Source organism: Crinia signifera, chromosome 7, assembly GCF_055691185.1.
Source record: "Crinia signifera chromosome 7, ASM5569118v1, whole genome shotgun sequence".
Classification (NCBI taxonomy): domain Eukaryota; kingdom Metazoa; phylum Chordata; class Amphibia; order Anura; family Myobatrachidae; genus Crinia; species Crinia signifera.
This window is the reverse complement of record NC_139223.1, coordinates 80818240-80838331: the sequence shown is the minus strand read 5'-3', so window position 1 is coordinate 80838331 and position 20092 is coordinate 80818240. Positions and strand designations below refer to the sequence as shown.

At 46.8% G+C, this 20092-nt stretch overlaps 1 long non-coding RNA gene across 1 annotated transcript in view; it reads left to right on the top strand.

Annotated features, from left to right (window-relative positions):
* Positions 1-496: 496 nt before the first annotated feature.
* Positions 497-20092, top strand: part of LOC146020347 (uncharacterized) — a 28888-nt gene continuing 9292 nt past the window's right edge. Inside the window, exon 1 of the long non-coding RNA XR_014450770.1 lies at positions 497-632. This is a non-coding gene — a long non-coding RNA (uncharacterized LOC146020347). The remainder of the gene's footprint in view (positions 633-20092) is intronic.

Genomic DNA, 20092 nt, shown 5'->3' with positions numbered 1-20092 from the left:
GCAAATTTGTTATAAATATGGGCAAAACAATGTACACTGCAGATGTAATATGTGCAGATAGAGTTAAGGTGGCCATACATCAGAAAGATATTGTACCCAATCATACAATCTCAATTGATTGTAAGATGGATTGTATGCAGATTGTGTGCACATCTTATGTACACAATCATACAATCCATCAGCAGATGGATTGTATGACTGATTGTATGATGGATTGTATGCAGATTGTGTGCACATCTTGTATACACATTCATGCTGCAGATGGATTGTATGACTGATTGTATGATGGATTGTATGCAGATTGTGTGTCCAAAAACCACCAAGGACTTCCGGGATTTCAAGGGAAATTGTACACAATCATGAGCGCAATCGATCTTAAGATCGATCTTTCTGATGTATGGCCAGCTTTAGATTTGTGCCTCTCTCCCCAGCTCAGGACATAGTACCGAGCAGCGTGTGCTGAGCTGGGGAGAGAGGCAGTTGCAGTGACAGTTGGGTCTCTCTCTCCCCCTGCAGCAGAGGGGGGGCAGGACTCAGGCCCCTCCAGCAGACCCGGGACCCAATAAAAAGTACCCGCTACCTCCCTCTCGGCGCCTCTGCTGACGCTGAGAAACACTGCTGTACAGCAAAAGGTAATGACTGGTCTGTGTGATATGTTACTGAGGAACACTGTAGCAGTGGCCGGGGAGATGTGACCATGTCCATCTATTATACAGGGCACAGACTTCTGGGGTGACATGTTATACCCACAGTATTGTACAGTAGGGGGATATTACACCTTGTTACACATGATCTCATTACACGTTGTGCGGCTGTTTCAGAGTCGGAGCCTTTGCGTCACATTATGCAGCCATGGGTTGTGTCACGCACATCACACACACACACGCACGGACTGTTATTGTACAGGGTTTTATTGTACATTGGTGATCGATAGATAGATAGATAGATAGATAGATAGATAGATAGATAGATAGATAGATAGATAGATAGATAGATAGATCTATCTATAACTATGTACAATATTTACAATATTTACAAATTTACATATATACAAATATACACAGAGCTACAGTATATACTGTCCATGTCACCACCGACCAGCAGCAGTACGGATATATATATACAGTCTGATTAGCCAGGATAGCATAAGCATCAACATTATGTTGTTAAAGGGGTCAAATCCCTCCACTTCTGTGTGCCCGGTGCCAGGCGCCACTTTGACGCTCCCTGGGCCAACACTTTCTCCTCCGGTGTCAACACATTCCACATTGGGCGCCTCCAGCTCCTCTTTCTCATAAATGGGGGTCAGTCTAGGTGTTAACCTGTGGAGCTTGCGCTTTCTGCTCTTTCTGGTGGTAAACCTATGGTGCTTGAGCCATCTGCTCCTTCTGCGGCTAAATGCCGGTGGTGTGGAAATTATCTTCCATCTCTGATCTTCAAATGTGAAATCGCCGTCTCTGACACAGACATCAGCATTCTGGGATCTCACAGGTGCAGCGCACTGCACATCATCATCGTCATCACAGCACTTGCTAAGACAACAGCCCATCTTCACGGATAACGTCTTCCTTCATCCAGTTTCCGTCAAGGTATGAGCCCAGAGCCAAACAGCTCAGCCTATGTGTGACATCATCGCTCTGTGACATCATCACTCTGTGAAGCCTCAGAGCTACTTACATTTGCACAGATGGCAACATGCTTTCAATGGTCCAGGATTTAGTATGGGTCTGCGCATGGATATGGATCTGCTAAAGTTTAGCAAATTAATTTGCAGACTTGCACCATGCGGGTTCTACTCACAGTGATCTGCAGCTTCTCAGATTAGAGATCGATGCCGAATTAGGCCCTTTGTCTCACACAGCAATGACTCACACATAGGCTTACCAAGCAAACTAGAATTAGGCCCATAATGCCCACATATTATTGCCCTGCACATTGGGGTATTTAGACCTGATCATTGTTGTGCGTATGTATCCAGAATACAGTATGCATGCCTGTCACCAATCAGCAATTTTTTTAACTGCAAGCTGGCCGCTACAGTATTTGACTGACAGGAATCTGGTGTCTGGGGGTGTCACCCAACCATTATATTTGCGTGTCAGGGAAAAAAGGGGTATGTGACGTCAGGTCTGGCCTCAATCAGGGGGTGATGCTAAACAGCGAGTTCAGCCCGTCCTGATGGTTGTGGGACTGCACATGCGCATGGTCTTTATATGCATGTGCAGGTCCCCTCAGCGATGTGCATAGTTGCCGAGCCGTTTGCAGGGATCGGGGCAGGCTTGGGGCGCTCGGCGGTGGGGACCGGGCTGCCCATGAGAATGCTTATTGTTTTATGGGCATCCCCATGAAACCGCTAGGCGTTCCCATGGGAGTGTGGGCGTGACAGTGTGGGCCAGGGGCGGTGGCTGACGTCACATGACAGAGCTCGCAAATAAAAGTCAGCAACCATCGAATGATTTCTCCAGCAGCGGCAGCATGTGAGGGGATGTGTTTTTTTGTAACACATCCCCTCGCAACCCTGCAAGGGGGCAGGGGGAGGGGGAGGGTAATCGGTGGGGCGGGCTCTCTGGCGCTCAGTAAGCTGCGATCTTCGCAGCTTACTGAGTCAATCAGAATCATCCCAATATTACGTTTACTAGCGATGCCGCCACATCATGCAGTTTAAGGGACAGAGCGGAGCTACTGCTCATGCCCAGAGGTAGCAGCTTCTTCTACCAAGTTTGGGGTGTGTGTATGTGTGTGCGCGTGTGTGCGCGTGTGCGCATGTGTGGATATGAATCCTCAGTCAGTTCACTGGACCCAAGAGCAGCTACCAGGAAGAAGATACAGATGCTTTACCATGTGGTGGAAGAATGTGTGCTTAGAAAGTGCAGTTATTATGATGGTAAATTAAGAGAGCGCAAATTCAAATTTAAACTAATATTCTATTTTTTTATTATTATTATTGACCATAGAATTCATTAATAAACATTTTCAAATCATACATTTATATAAAACGTGATAGATTTGCAATTTATAAATAGCTAACGATCCACATCAGCCTAATTACGCAGTAAAAAAATATTCTGATGACAAATTAATTCAAGCCCTTCAGTTACAGTCCTGTGCAAATTTACAGAGACAGTTGAATGCTACAAGGTATCTGTTGTGTACGAGAAGAAAATTGAGATTTGTGGCCAGATGTTAAGCTTTTTGCCTGGTTTAATATGAACGGAGCCAAAGTTCTAAATATGATTTGTCCAGAATGTTAATAAATGAATTTGGAGATAATAATAAACAGTCTCCAGATCGCCTCCACCTGAAGTAGCTGTGTAACTTTGGAAATAAGTGCACTTACTTCCAAAGCTATACAGCTCCTTCAGGTGGAGGCGCCCCCAGGCCTGAAAGTAATTGTATACATATTTTATATAATTTTGTGCATGAAACAAAGTTTGTGTACATGGAACCATCACAAAGAAAAGTGTGAATTGGTGCTCAAAAATGTTAGCATTTAGATTTTGGAGTTTTGAAAAAGGTGCTCTAATTTGCTATATCCTGTCAAGGAGGTTTAATTATGGCGGTAGGCATTCCCCACAACCCAATGCTTTTAAATTGCAGCTGTTGCCCACACATGGACATAGGACGCAGATTCACATGCAGGTGCTGCTGCTGTGATCTGTGCTGGGAGAGGTTTGATCTGCTGGGAGTAGGGTGCTTTGCTGGGTGAGTAGATCTGCTGGGAGTAGGGTGCTTTGCTGGGTGAGTAGTTCTGTGCTGGGAGAGGGGTACTTGGCTGGGTGAGGGGCACTGTGCTGGGAGAGGGGCACTGTGATTGGTAAGGGGTAATGGGCAGGGATATGCAGTGAGGTAAATGGCTCAAGAGTTCCTGCCAAGTACCAGAGCCAGATTTGCAAACAATATATAAGCCATGGGGAACATACCAGCATTATACACCTGTGCAGCAGTATATACTGCTGGAGGTTCGTTGAGTTTTGATAAGAAATGTGCAGAAAAGGTAGCCAGGTGAGACACTGCCTCACCTGCCATAGACTTTTTACTTCAGAGTTTTGACTATAAAAATTATTAGAATAATAAAAAATAAGATTTAAAAAAAAAAAAATTATTTGTATTGTTGACATACTTTCAATTCAAAACGCCAGAATATACGCTAGTATGACAGGAAAGGCTGTGACTCACCTGCCTCACCCCACCGCACGTCACTGGTTATGGGTGCTGAAGGGATTCTATACAGGTTGAGTATCCCGTATCCGAGTATCCGTTATCCGAATTATTCCGAAAACCATACATTCCAGAAAGTGAATAAAAAATATTTTTTTTGCTAAAAACTCACTGGGGACATTTGTAACAGCACTACTGGTGACATGATATGTAACTGGCACTATATATGTGCAAGAAAATGATTGCTTGGCATTCAAATTCAATATCTGAGATAGGACACAAATTTTGTTTCATGTTTTGAAACCTTGTTTTTGAACAAATAAAATATATTTGTGTGTATTTTATGTGGTAATTAAATATATTTGTGTGTATTTTATGTGTTTATACAGCATACATGCAAGATACTTCAAAATACATAATTAAAACATTAAAATATTCCGAAATACGGAATAATCCGTTATCCAAAATTCTCCTGGTCCCGAGCATTTTGGATACGGGATACTCAACCTGTACTAATTGAGGGCTGCTGTGCAGGTGCTGTGCAGTGAGGCAAGAGGGATTGCTATGCTGGAGAGCCTGGGGTGCAGTGCTACGAGGGGAGAGGGATTGCTGTGCTGGAGAGCGTGGGGTGCAGTGCTGTGAGGGCAGAGGGATTGCTGTGCTGGAGAGCCTGGGGTGCTGAGCAGTGGGGGCAAAGGGATTGCAGTGCTGGAGAGCCTGGGGTGCTGTGTTATGAGGGGAGAGGTATTGCTGGGCTGGTAAACCTGGGGTGCTGTGCTGTGAGGGGAAAGGGATTGCTGTGCTGGATAGCCTGGGGTGCTGTGCAGTGAGGGAAGAGGCAGTGGCGTAACTACCTAAATTTCGCCCCCCCGCCGCAGATTTTTCGGCGCCCACCTCCCCTCCCTCCCCTCGGCGCCCTCCCTCCCCTCCTCCCTCCCTCCCTCCCCTCGGAGTACCTGACCGGCCGCATCTGCGATCACGGTCCCGTCTCTCCCGGCGCCGCCTCCTGCTGCTATAATGAAAATGGACTCTTAGAAAATGGCTGCCCCATACTGCAGACAGAAAACTGTCTGCAGTATGGGGGCAGCTTTTTTTATAAGTGTCCCTTTTCATTATAGCTGCAGGAGCCGGCGCCGGGAGAGACGGGACCGTGGCAGCAGGGCAGCAGCGGGTAAGTGCGGTAACTATAGCCCCGCAGACCCCCGGCGCCCACATGTTCTCTGCGCCTTCCCGCCACCGCGGGGGCTCGGAGCTATAGCTACGCCACTGGCAGCAGCATTTAGTTCACCAGGAAGAAAATCAAGTGGGAGGTGTAACATACAGACAGACAGAGCCTAGTGTAACACACACAGACAGACAGAGGCCAGCAGCTCCATAAGTCTCATTTGCTGCATCTTTGATTACTGAATCTAACGTTAATAGTACAGCAAAGCCCAGCAAATACAGATCTAATAAAATGAAAATATGCACTGCCTAGCCAAAGTCTATGTGTGGTGTGTCTGTGAGTGAGAATGTGTGCTCATGCTGCTCACCTTTCTGTGATAATATCACTATACTATTAAGGTGTCCACAGACGCATCAATTATCAAATGCGTTTTGTACTTTTTAAGCACAAATTGCATCTTATGTACAATTATTGGATGGTGTTTATGGGCTTGTGCGATGCGATGCGCGTTCCCGGGAGCCCGATATTGTATGTCTAAAAAAGTACGTGCTGCACGTACTTTTTAGACTACATCTGAAATTTAACATTACAAACATAGGTTCATCACATCGCATCGCATGCATCCAAGTGCACATTGCATCGCAAGCTGGAAGAAAAATTGTATAGAACCATTGGTACTTGTGGAGTATCACGGCTCCCACGACCTGCATCGCATGCAGATCGTAAGCTAAAAATCGCATCGAATCGCATGCGATCAAATCGCATGTGATGCGATGCGATCGCACCCGATTTTGCACTGAAATGCATCAGAATGCATTGTAATGTGTATTAAACTTGTGAAATGCCCCCAAATTCCATTTTTCATAGTGCACCACCCCCACTATCAACGTCAACCCGAAGCGTGGCGAGCGCAGCGAGCCCGCGTGGGGCGGCGGTACGCGTACTACGACCTTTTCATACCCCCACTATCCACGTCGGCGTGGAGTTGAGAATAGAATAGTGTGGCGAGCGCAGCGAGCCACCGAGCCCGAAGCGTGGTGGATATAGGATGTAGTGCCCATTGTAATGTAGCTACAAAAAAGGCCAACAAAATTCTGGCATGTATTAAGAGGGGAATGGAAACTAGGGACTCAAGGGTAATTATGCCACTATATAAAGCATTGGTGAGACCTCACCTAGAGTACGGAATACAGTTCTGGGCCCCACACTATAAAAAGGACATCATAGAATTAGAAAAAGTCCAAAGGCGAGCAACAAAGCTTATTAGGGGAATGGAGAATTTAAGCTACGGGGAGAGATTAAGCAATTTGGGACTATTTACATTAGAAAAGAGACGTTTAAGGGGGGACATGCTCAACATGTACAAGTTTATCAAGGGCCAATATAAGGAACTGTCACGCACCCTCTTTTCTACTAGAAAGGAATCTAGGACGCGAGGGCATTAGTATAGATTAGAAGAAAAAAGATTTCATTCAGCTAGTAGAAAGAATTTCTTTACGGTCAGAACAGTCAAACTCTGGAACTCTCTTCCCAGAGAGGTGGTAACGGCTGGCTCATTAAATGCGTTCAAGGCAAAGTTGGACAAACATTTACTGGAGAAAAACATCCATGGGTACAAATAAGAAATATAATTTGTCTGTAAAATACCAGAACCTACCAAATCAGCAATGGATATCTATACCAGGTTGAACTAGATGGACGCAAGTCTTTTTTCAGCCTTACCTACTATGTAACTATGTAACTATGTGGTGAGGGGACGCGGATACCTTCACAGCTATACGCGTCCCCTCGCGTGCTTCACAGGTATCCGCGTCTCCTTGCGGGGCTCGCTGCGCTCGCCACGCTTCGGGCTCGGTGGCTCGCTGCGCTAGCCACACTATTCTATTCTCAACTCCACGCCGACGTGGATAGTGGGGGTATGAAAAGGTCGTAGGACGCGTACCGCCGCCCCTCGCGCGCTCGCTGCGCTTCGGGTTGACGTTGATAGTGGGGGTGGTGCACTATGAAAAATGGCATTTGGGGGCATTTCACTACTTTAATACACATTTCAATGCATTCTGATGCATTTCAGTGCAAAATCGGGTGCCATCGCATCGCATCGGATGCCATCGTATGGCATCCGATGCAATCGCATACGATTTTTGAGCTAAAATGCTCAAAAATCGGTAAAACATCGTATCGCATCGTATGCCATCGTATGCCACTACATATGGCATACGATGGCATACGATGGGAGCCGTGATACGCCACAAGTACCGAACCATTGTACAGACAAAAACGCATAGCACAGTACAATTGTAGCGTCTGTGGGCACCTTTAGTCCAGATGTCCAAACACTTACTGCTGCTGCTTCTGGTACTAAGTCCTGAGCATACTGCTGTGCTAAATCTTCTGCTGGGACCTGTGTAGGTGCTTCTGCAACAGCCATGTTGTTGAGCTCTCATGCAGTACTCAGGAGGCAGTACATGATAGCTGCCAAATGTGGCAGTGCTGAGCTCACACATGGTCTGGACTCTGCTGACTCTTTCACTTTCTCTTCTCGATTCTGTCACTTTCTCATTGATGCTCTCTCTCTCCCTGACGCTGTCATTTTCTCTCATTAATTTTATTACTTTCACTCCTTGATTCTCTATCTCTCCTGCTTTCTCTCCCTGAAGCTGGCACTCTCTCTCTCTGAAGCTGGCACTCTCTCTCTGAAACTGGCACTCTCTCTCTCTGATGCTTGCACTCTCTCTCTGAAGCTGGCACTCTCTCCCTGATGCTGTCACTCTCCTCCCTGACACTGTATTTCTCTCTCCCTGATAGTCTTTCTCCCCCTGACACTGTCAGGGCTCAGGTCTCTGGTGTTCCGTGCTGTAGCATCAGTGAGTCAGTGGAGGATTCTGGGAGCTTGAAACTGTGGGGCTTGATGTAATGATGGTGCATGTATGGACACAACACTGTGGACACAGCTATGGAGAGTGTTGGCAGAAACTTTGTACAGAGGTGCAGATTCTAAACCCACCGGTGGTCTTCTCCAGGGACCCCAGCAAGGGTATATGGGTATTGCTGCAGCCGATGGGCAGGTAGCAGCCCTCTGTCAGAGTCCTCTGCACATTGCTGAACCTGAGACTGGTCTGTGACTGGTACTAGTAGGTATTGATGGTATGAGTACCAACTGTGAGGGTACGAGTTCCTCAATCACTCAGACACCGAGCAGATGAAACCAAAATATGGTTTATTTTTATCACAGCACACACATGTAGATAAAGACAGGAACAAGAGGCAAATGTAGCATATAAATGTTATCGGGTAGCAGTCCAATGTCAGTCCTTGTAGCAGCAGTTCCAAAGCACAAAACTATCACTTCTCCACACAGCAGTGATAGCATATAAGTCCACACGATACCTAGACAGAGCATAACCTCTTAGTCCAGGACAGTCCATCAAAATCTCTCCTGGCTTGTGTGCCAGTCATTTTAAAAACTTCCAATTTCCCACGCTTCTCCATACCATCAGTGGGCTTGCACTCAATCCCTATTGGTGGATTCAAGTCAGGTTTATCCCCCCTCCCAGGTACTGCTGCTGCCCATCTGCTTCTGCCCCCTGCTGGGGTCGGTTCCAGAAAGTCTGGAAGTGGTCAAGATATGCATAGCAGAGTCAACACAAGATATAAAACACAGTCTGATTACATTATGTGGTGGTCACCCCCTGTGGACAACCCTCCTGTTGATAGTAGGGGAATTTGATCACCCCCTGTGGTGATTGTCCTTCAGCTATCCCCCTCATGTAAACAGCAGGAACAATAATCGGCTGATTACATTATGGGCTGATCACCCCCTGTGGTGGCCGGTTCCACAAAGTCTGCTAGAGCCCAGAGGTTTACAAAGAATTGTAAACCCCCCTGGGGAGATTGCCAATGGTACAATGCTTACATGAATAAAGTCCTGGGAAATACAGACATTACATTTGAGGTGGGATTATACAGCCTAATAATATATGATCTGGAACTACACACACATATAGGGGGTATATAGACATATATGGAGAACAAGAGGGTACCGACGGACTAAAATAGTACATTAATTACTACACCTAATAAAATATAGTAATTACAGATTTACAGTGAATCTGATAACCTCACATTCCTTCCCCTACTATTGTAGTCCCGGTACCCAGCTGTTCAGGAACCAATAACAACCTGGAATAGCGGGATGCAGAGCCGAGAATCTGGGGTTTGGATATACCACCTGAGTCCCACAGGGTGACATCATACCAAACCCATCTTGTAAAAGGCGGCTGGTTTGCAGAACCAGCAAGGGCATGATTACAGTCTAAGTCATACATTGGAACTAACAAGGGATGTAGCGATTCCTCTTCTTCGGATTCTGGGTACCCCCCCTCTGCAACATTGTAACCTACTAATACTTTTGCCTCGGGCACAATGGGGCAGGGACCACTTTCCACCTCCCCCTCTTGCCCAAGGACCAGGGGCCAAACAGCAGGCCAATATAGGGGCTCTGGCCCTGGCACTTCCACCACCCCGTCATGTCCTTCCTCCCCCAAACCCAAACTAGGGGCATGGCAAATTTCAGTCCAGCATTTGGTCTCAATGTCCAGGGCTGAGGAGGGACCCTCCATCACAAACAATGCCGCTGGTGGCTGCAGGACAGGCTGTGTCAGCTCTGTCCCCTTAAAAGCCAGATGCTCACCTGCAGCTACTTCTGCGCACAGCTCCTTCTCCGCGATAGCCTCCTTCCCCAGCTGAGTATGCTGGGCAGCCCGAAACACGACGTCATCTGTGACTGGTGGGCTGGTGGCCTGGATGTTGTCGGATACTCCTCTAACCACGGCGATCTCTTCTTGGACGCAGTCCTCATAGATCCCCTGGCAGCAGGATAATAGCTCTGCATCTCCCACCTCAGCAAAAGGGAAGCAGTAGTGCAGCTCCTCCCGGGGTGCCTTGCTCAGAGGCCTCACTTCCTTCACGTTGGGGATAACCTCCCCCTGCAGAGAACCCTGAGCAGCTTCCTCCCTAGGATGGGGGAGAAGCAATTGCAAACGGTGCCTTTCATCACGCCCCCTGCGACACTGATCTTGCCATGCTGGGGTATCCAGGAGCCCCCGATCAATCGCCTCTTCCTCTGCCACCACGAAGCACTCCTCCAGACACTGCAATTGTTCCCACACACTCAACTGTGCACCGAAATGGAGGATCCAAGCTCGATAATCAGCAAATGCATTTGTAGGATCTCCCTGATCGTGAAGGATCTGCTGAAGGATTTCCCCGCGAGTGCAGGATCGGATGGGTATACCTCGCAGCTGACCTTCTGCTATCAGCTCCTCCATACTCATTTCTTCAAGGGCAGTTAGGGGCCCCCCTGACAACGACCCTTCTCTTGCAGTAACACTTAATTCTGTGGCAGACCCCTCGGTTGTCTGCCCAGATTGCAGTAGCCCCCTTCTAGACCTTTCCTCTGGTTCTATCTGGGGCATCAATTTATTCTGGACTTGTCCTTCAGCCTCAGAATATTGTCCTCTTTGTAGCATCTGGGTAACTGTAGCAATCACTTCCTCTGTAAATTCTACAAACTCTGGCTCTCCCAGCAGATTCCAAGAGGTGGCCTCACCTTTACAGTGCAGAAATGCATCCCCCAGGTAACACAACTTGTCCTGTATGCTGGATACTCTCCACCCGCTGACCATCTGCTGAGCGTCTTCCCAGTACTTCCAGATATAATGCATTTTCCTGACAATAAATAACAGATCCGGCTTCCCAGCCTGCCGATACACTGAAGAACCTCCATCCCTGAGCTCCTCTGCTACAGGGGTCTTGAGGCATCGATTTTCTTTCCTTGGAAACATTTTCCCTTTCCACAGGAATGACACCTGCTCACTTGCTGAACATCACCTTATTGCATTTTCCGTTTCCTTACATATGGTCTGATCCTCTGTTCTCTGCGCTTTCTGTGCTCGAAGGTTGGTGTCTGAATGATCCCACTGTCGCTGCCGCCAAATGTGAGGGTACGAGTTCCTCAATCACTCAGACACCGAGCAGATGAAACCAAAATATGGTTTATTTTTATCACAGCACACACATGTAGATAAAGACAGGAACAAGAGGCAAATGTAGCATATAAATGTTATCGGGTAGCAGTCCAATGTCAGTCCTTGTAGCAGCAGTTCCAAAGCACAAAACTATCACTTCTCCACACAGCAGTGATAGCATATAAGTCCACACGATACCTAGACAGAGCATAACCTCTTAGTCCAGGACAGTCCATCAAAATCTCTCCTGGCTTGTGTGCCAGTCATTTTAAAAACTTCCAATTTCCCACGCTTCTCCATACCATCAGTGGGCTTGCACTCAATCCCTATTGGTGGATTCAAGTCAGGTTTATCCCCCCTCCCAGGTACTGCTGCTGCCCATCTGCTTCTGCCCCCTGCTGGGGTCGGTTCCAGAAAGTCTGGAAGTGGTCAAGATATGCATAGCAGAGTCAACACAAGATATAAAACACAGTCTGATTACATTATGTGGTGGTCACCCCCTGTGGACAACCCTCCTGTTGATAGTAGGGGAATTTGATCACCCCCTGTGGTGATTGTCCTTCAGCTATCCCCCTCATGTAAACAGCAGGAACAATAATCGGCTGATTACATTATGGGCTGATCACCCCCTGTGGTGGCCGGTTCCACAAAGTCTGCTAGAGCCCAGAGGTTTACAAAGAATTGTAAACCCCCCTGGGGAGATTGCCAATGGTACAATGCTTACATGAATAAAGTCCTGGGAAATACAGACATTACATTTGAGGTGGGATTATACAGCCTAATAATATATGATCTGGAACTACACACACATATAGGGGGTATATAGACATATATGGAGAACAAGAGGGTACCGACGGACTAAAATAGTACATTAATTACTACACCTAATAAAATATAGTAATTACAGATTTACAGTGAATCTGATAACCTCACACCAACATCTGACTGCTGCTTAAATAATAGGTCAATATGTGATATAGGTTTTGGGAGCCTTCTGATCTGTAGCACACAGCCACAATTTTTTCCCATTAAGGGAATGAGTGTCGGTCTGGAAACCGATGGTTACGGGTTCAGTCTGGGAACCGATGTTTCAGGGATCAGTCTGGGAATCGATGGTTCAGGGATCAGTCTGGGAACCGATAATTCAGGGTGCAGTGCTGTAACCTGGTAGCCAATGATAACTCAGAAAGCTGGAGATGGTAATAGCAGATGATAAGTAAGCAAGGGATAAGCAGCAGCAGGACAGGGTAATGCTAGATTCACGTAATCTGGAGCCTAGAAATCAGACTCTAGGGGGGACATTTACCAAAATGGATTCGTAGAAAAAAGGTGTATTCGTAGGGAGAAATACACATTTTTTTACGAATTTGTATTTTCGGGATTTACTATCCCGAAAATACAACAATTAGTAGTCCTAGGGATGGAACATTCGTATTTGTATCGAATGTCTACACCATCGATAGGATACGACAGGAATCACCATTCAAAAGAATGGTGGTTCCTGATTTACTAAGCAGCAGTATAGAAAATACGGCTGCTTTTGCCCACGAAAATACGTCAGAAAAATAGAACACCATTTTCCTGTCGTATTCTCATTTTAGCCTGCACGGATCAGTCAGATCCGTGCAGGCTGCGGTGTAAAAATAAATAAAAATAAAATAAATAAATAAAAAAACGGCATGGGGTCCCCCCCACCAGCCGAAACCAGCACCAGGCTGACGGAGCCTGGAGCCGGTAATTAAAAATCAGGGAATCCGACAAATAGGGGTTCCCTGATTTTTAACAACCAGCCCCAGGCACCTGCTCTGGGGCTGGTTCCCAAAATACGGGGGACAAAATGACTGGGGGTCCCCCGTATTTTAAGAACCAGCCCCAGGCAAAACCAGCCAGCAGGGTAATGCCACAGCCGGGGGGAGACTTTTTATGCAGGTCCCCCCGGCCAAAGCATTAACCCTACCGACCAGTCAGCCTGGCCAGGGGCCATGGGGGAGTGGGGACCCCCCCAATAAAGGGGTCCCCCCCCTCCAGGACTTACCTGACCAGGCTGAAGCCTGGTACTGTCCCCGATGCCCCTGGGCGGTGGGCATCGGGCTGATTATGGTGTAAAAAAAAGATAAAACTATTGTTTTTTACTGTGGCACTACAAGGGCCAGCAAGCTGGGACTTGGAGAACCACAAGTCCCAGCCTGCTGGGCATTAAAGGGCCCGCTGGCACTTGTAGTTCCACAGTTAAAAAAATAGTACACAAAACACACTGACACACATTTTAAATAAAAGTTTAATACAAACATCACAAACACACTGATACTTGCCTATCTTGATCCCGTCGGTAGGTCGCTGGCTCCGGTGTCGGCGGCTCCGGTGTCGGCGGCTCTGGGGTCGGCGGCTCCGGGGTCGGCGTCCTGTCTGAAGAAAATCCATGTTGGACCTGTGGAAGTAAATCCTACTCACCAGGTCCTCCATGGATGGTCTTCTGTCTTCTCTCTTCTTTTCCAGGGCTTATTTCTTTATGTTGTTTCTTCTGTCTTCTTCTTTCTTCACGTTGCCGGCCGCCGGGACTTTCAGAGCTGGAGAGATGTTTCCTCCTCGACGTCTGGACTAAGAATGAATTCTAGCCAATCAGGAGCCGCCTAGCGGCCAATCAGGAGCCAGTAAAGTCGGCTCCTGATTGGCTAGAATTCATTCTTAGTCCAGACGTCGTGGAGGCAACATCTCTCCAGCTCTGAAAGTCCCGGCGGCCGGCAGCTTGAAGAAAGAAGAAGACAGAAGAAACAACATAAAGAAATAAGTCCTGGAAAAGAAGAGAGAAGACAGCAGACCATCCATGGAGGACCTGGTGAGTAGGATTTACTTCCACAGGTCCAACATGGATTGTCTTCAGACAGGACGCCGACCCCGGAGCTGCCGACACCGGAGCCGCCGACACCGGAGCCGCCGACACCGGAGCCAGCGACCTACCGACGGGATCAAGATAGGTAAGTATCAGTGTGTTTGTGATGTGTGTATTAAACTTTTATTTAAAATGTGTGTCAGTGTGTTTTGTGTACTACTTTTTTAACTGTGGAACTACAAGTGCCAGCGGGCCCTTTAATGCCCAGCAGGCTGGGACTTGTGGTTCTCCAAGTCCCAGCTTGCTGGCACTTGTAGTGCCACAGTAAAAAACAATAGTTTTATCTTTTTTTTTACACCATAATCAGCCCGATGCCCACCGCCCAGGGGCATCGGGGACAGTACCAGGCTTCAGCCTGGTCAGGTAAGTCCTGGAGGGGGGGACCCCTTCATTGGGGGGGGTCCCCACTCCCCCAGGGCCCCTGGCCAGGCTGACTGGTCGGTAGGGTTAATGCTTTGGCCGGGGGGACTTGCATAAAAAGTCTCCCCCCGGCTGTGGCATTACCCTGCTGGCTGGTTTTGCCTGGGGCTGGTTCTTAAAATACGGGGGACCCCCAGTCATTTTGTCCCCCGTATTTTGGGAAACAGTCCCGGACCTGGAGCCTGGGGCTGGTTGTTAAAAAATCAGGGAACCCCTATTTGTCGGGTTCCCTGATTTTTAATTACCGGCTCCAGGCTCCGTCAGCCTGGTGCTGGTTTAGGCTGTGGGGGGGACCCCACACCGTTTTTTTTTTTCCATTTATTTATTTTTAAAAAAAATTTTTACACCTTGCAGCCTGCACGGATCTGACTGATCCGTGCAGACTGCTACAAATAATTCGTATTAGCAGCCGTATATACGGCCGCTAATACGAATTCCTACGACATCGGAGGGTTACAAAGCAGTCGTATATGACTGCTTTGTAAATGACCCTCCGGAACACGACTTTGCATACGACTGTAACAGTCGTATGCAGTCGTAGGGAAAATACTAATACGAAAAACTCGGTTTTTCATATTAGTAAATTTCCCCCTAGATCTCTCTCAGGAGGACACAATTGTTCAAGGCCCTGAGATGTTCTAAACTGACTCATTTTATCCCCCTCAGTGGTAGCTGATTGGAGGGTTGTAATAAGCAGCAGTACCAACACCATTTTAAAGTGGAGGGGAGGAGGTGGCATGCAATCTGTCTGGAAGCAATCCAGTCACCTGGTACTCAGACCCAACGGCTTGTCCCAACATCATTTCTACATGTACTGAACTGAAGCTTCTGTCAGCAGAAAACTCAAGCAGCCTTGAACACCCAGGATAGGACTTGGCGCAACCAGGCTGGAACACCCAGGATAAGACTAGAGTAGCCAGCCTTGGCACACACAGGATAACATGCAGCAGAGCCAGGCTGGAACATCCAGAATAAAACTGGTGCACCCAGGATAGGATCAGGGCTGGCTCTACCATTAGGCAGCTTTAGGCAGCTGCCTAGGGTGCCAGGATCTAGGGGGGACCACCACATCTTTGGGAGCCTTCCTGCCATTACTGAATGTTAGGCAAGAATGCCTTATGGGATTGGAAAGTGGGTAGTGGTGGCAGTATTGGGGGGGGCGCAGTAGGTTGAAGTTTTGCCTAGGGTGCTGAGAAGCCTTACACCGGCCCTGGTTAGGATGCAGCACAGCCAGGGCAGCACACCCAGGAGGGGAGGTGGCGCAGCCAGGTCAGCACACCCAAGTGTGGTTTCTACCCTTAAAGCTGTGTTATTTACATTTTCTTCATGTTATTTGGACTCCAACAATACAAACTTGTAACTTAATGGGCTCGCTATGACCATCACGTTTCAGGCACACTGACTCGCTTTACTTGCCATAGCTTACTGTTTCCAGTAGATGACATAGTTCAGCACCTGTCAGGAAAGGTCCTTTCAGCGATGGGGATCTAGCTACGACCTTACCCCTAACCTCCTGCTTTCACTATCATGGTAACAAATCCACCATTTTCTTCTTGATCAAGCTCTGGCTGCAATGCTAATGAATTAGTTGAAAGGGTCCATTTTAAAGAAGCCAATCAGAGCTAGTAATCTTGATGGTTTCATTATGATAGTTTTACAATAAGCTTTCAGGACCTACTGTACAAAAAAATTGCCTCCTGAAAATATTTCTGGAGCTGTATCTACAGTAAGTCCCATTATGATGCATTTCCTGAGAGCAGACTATATCCCTATTGTAATAAAATTATGCTTCCCAGCAATATTCCAGATGTGGACGCTAGTGTAAGCTCATCATAAATCTGTAAACAATTGCATTTTGGTACACACTTGCAGTATGGAAGTTGGTTTTTATTGCCATCATTCTGTTATTTGGGACCTATATCACTCTCCTATTCTGTACATATATTCTAAGTTTCTGTTTCAGAGAGAAGTGCAAGCACTCTTTTCTAACTGCAGTTTGTAAGGAATGCCATTTTATTGGGTTATATCTTCTATCGTCTATCGTAATGCTTCTTATAACATACACTACAAATGATGACTTGTTATTTGCTTATTTATGTATTGTTAGTCACTGTGAAACTCTTGTGGCACTATATAAATAAATTATAATAATAGTAATGACCAAACCTACAGTACTGTACATACATAATTTTTTTTCCCCAAGAATAATAAAAATGAATTCAGTAATAAGTGCTGGTAAGTTTAGAATTAAATATGTTAGTCTTGTTTCATTCACTGCTCTATCTGTGAGCTAAGGTCATAAGTTATCAAGCCTTTAATTATGTCTTATTCATCTTTTTTATAAAACAAAATGCCTATCATAGGCATACCTCCCAACCATCCCTATTTCCGCGGGAACGTCCCGGTTTTCGGGGACGTTCCAGCGTCCCGCCCGGTGCTGCCAGTGTCCCACGGTGGGGGGGGGGGCAGTTGGGAGTCCTCCTAGCCTGAAGAGAATAGATGCTGTGCGCATGCGCACAGCATCTATTCAGCGCTGCTGAGGGATGGGTAAAGGGTTGTGACCTTAGGAAGCACCAGTGTGCAAGGCTACACCCCTTTCCACAGGCCACACCCCTTTTCGGGTGTGCGCACGGCTCCGCCACCCGAGTCTCCCGTTTCATATGGGCTGGAAGTTGGGAGGTATGCATACGTTATGTATCTACAGTGTATGCATTGCATGCATGCATGTTAATATGGTGTCCAGAGGTGCTGGCATGGGAGAAGCTCCTTGCCTTGACTTGTGTGGCTTCCCATCTGGTAACCTAGGACATTATGCAAAAAAGACACAAAATAAACTTCCTTCAAAAGGTTTTAGAAAAAAGCATGTACAAACATTAGATAGAAAAACAAGCTTCTATGTTAGATTGCTTTTTTTATGACACCACATATGAAAAAACAGCATTGCATACTACAAAGAAATATTACAGTACTGATATCAATAATGTGGGAATAGTTAATAAAAACATGTCTGGCACATTGACTTTAACAAAGTGCTGCAATGAACAGGGCAGTCATAAAGAATTTCTTGAATGTGGCACAACAGCAATGAGAATGAATGCATGGGAGAAGTCCTGAAAAATAAGTCTTGAAAATGTAATGCAATCATTATTGCTGATATGAATTACACAGATGTATTTACATATACATTTATAATAGTGATCTGTTTGGGGCATATGGGATGAGTTTGAAACTATCCCTTTGTTAGATGTTGTCTCTAAAAAAAATAGTTCATGAAAATTGGATTAATCTACCAGCTATCCTTTCCAAAGGAAAACCTGCTGAATGAAGGAATTTGTGATTAAACAGGCTCAGATTTGTACAGTTTGATGAGTAACATTGATGCTACCTGGCTACTCTCATAGAACCTAAAGTAACTATATTGGGCGCTTCTTGGGCATTCCCATGAGAACGTTGGGCGTTCTTATGCTAATGAGGCATGATGGAAAGGTGGCTGGTGGGCAGCTGACATTACTGGATGTCAGCTACCCGCCTACTTCCCCCCCAAGCAGACTCGCATCTGTAAGGTTGCTCTGAGGCAACCTTACACATGTGTGAGCCTTCGCCATCATTCGATGGTCAGAGACCATGAAATGATGGCTGCGGATCCCACCAGGCTATGAATGGATATTACTGTGTAACATTAATTTGCATGCCCTGCCTGCGAATTTGCCTTGCAAATGGGTGGCGCCCAGCCACCCTTTGCAAGGTGGGGTTTGGTGGACTCGCAAGGCTGCGAATGCGCAGCCTTATGAATCAACAAGAATACCCCCCTATGGATATATGTGAAAGAGTATACAGTATGGTCAAAAGTACTTACTGTAGCAGGCCAAACTCGGGTTAACAAAATGGCAATCGGGATTCAACCATGGCTTAATGGGAGCCTACATCTACGAAGCTAATCATTATATAGTTTAAACTTGTGTAAGGGCACTGCTGTACTTGCATCTCATTACACTACACTGGTTAAACACAGAATTACGCTACAGTATGAATAACATACAGTACGAGCAGATCACACTCAAGCACCATGTGAATTAACAAAATGGCTACCGGGTTTCAGCCAGGGCTTCATGGTAGCCCACATCTATGGAGCTAGCAATGTCATTGGTTATACTTGTGTAAGGGCACTGCTGTACCTGCCTCACATTATGCTACACTGGTTAAACACAGAATTACACTACAGTATGAATAATATACAGTATGAGCAGGCCATACACGATCACCGATCTGGTTAACAAATGTCAACCAGGCATTAACCTGGTTGTATCTGAAGGTGTATCTCATTATGGGGTACATTTATTATTCACAGTGAAGTGATAAAGTGGCTGTTTTTCTTCACCGGCCAATCAGGTCCTACCTTTCATCTTTCAAACCAAGCCTGTAACTTCACAATTAGGAGCTGATTGGCCGGTGATAAAAAAACAGACACTTTGGGTGACATTCTATGCTATGCGCTAAATGCGCATGTTTAATTCGCACACCACATCGCCGCAAATCGCCTATTTTGAAATCGCATTTTTCAGCCTAAATGCGCATATTTAATGTGATGAGCATTGGAGGCTAAAAAGTGCGAATAGGGGCGATTTGCAGCGAAGTGGTGCGCTGTTTTTAGTCCTGAAAATGTGCGATTTTCATGTCTGAAAATCGCACATTTGCAGGACAGCGCAAGATTGTAAAAAAAAGAACCGAGCGCGGGGTCCCCCGCCCGAGTGTAACCAGCCCCGGGCTCACTGAGCCGGTGCTGGTGACATAAAATCAGGGTCCCCGACAAATAGGGGTCCCCTTGATTTTATGAAACCAGCACCGGGCTCAAGGTCCGGCGCTGGTTCCCAAAATACGGGGGACAAAGTGACTAGGGGTCCCCCGTATTTTAAGAACCAGCACCGGACACAACCAGCCAGCAGGGTAATGCCACAGCCGGGGGGAGACTTTTTATACAAGTCCCCCCGGCCAAAGCATTAACCCCCTGGCTGGTCAGCATGGGCAGGGGTCCTGGGGAAGTGGGGACCCCCCCAATGAAGGGGTCCCCCCCCTCCAGGACTTACCAGCCCATGCTGATAGTCCGGGGCTGTCCTCCATGCCCCTGGGCTGTGGGCATGGAGCTGATGCTTTGTGTAAAAAAAAGAATGATAACTATTGTTTTACACTGGCGAACTATGAGTCCCAGCAAGCCTACCCCGCATGCTGGGACTTGGGGAACCACAAGTCCCAGCATGCGGGGCATTAAAGGGCCCGCTGGCACTTGTAGTTCTGCAGTGTAAAAAATAGTGCACAAAATCACACTGACATCCTGTAAAATAAAACTTTAATACACACAAAACACACACACACTGATACTTACCTACCTTGAGCCCGTAGGTCGGTCCCTGGATCCTGGATTCTTCCTCCGGGGCT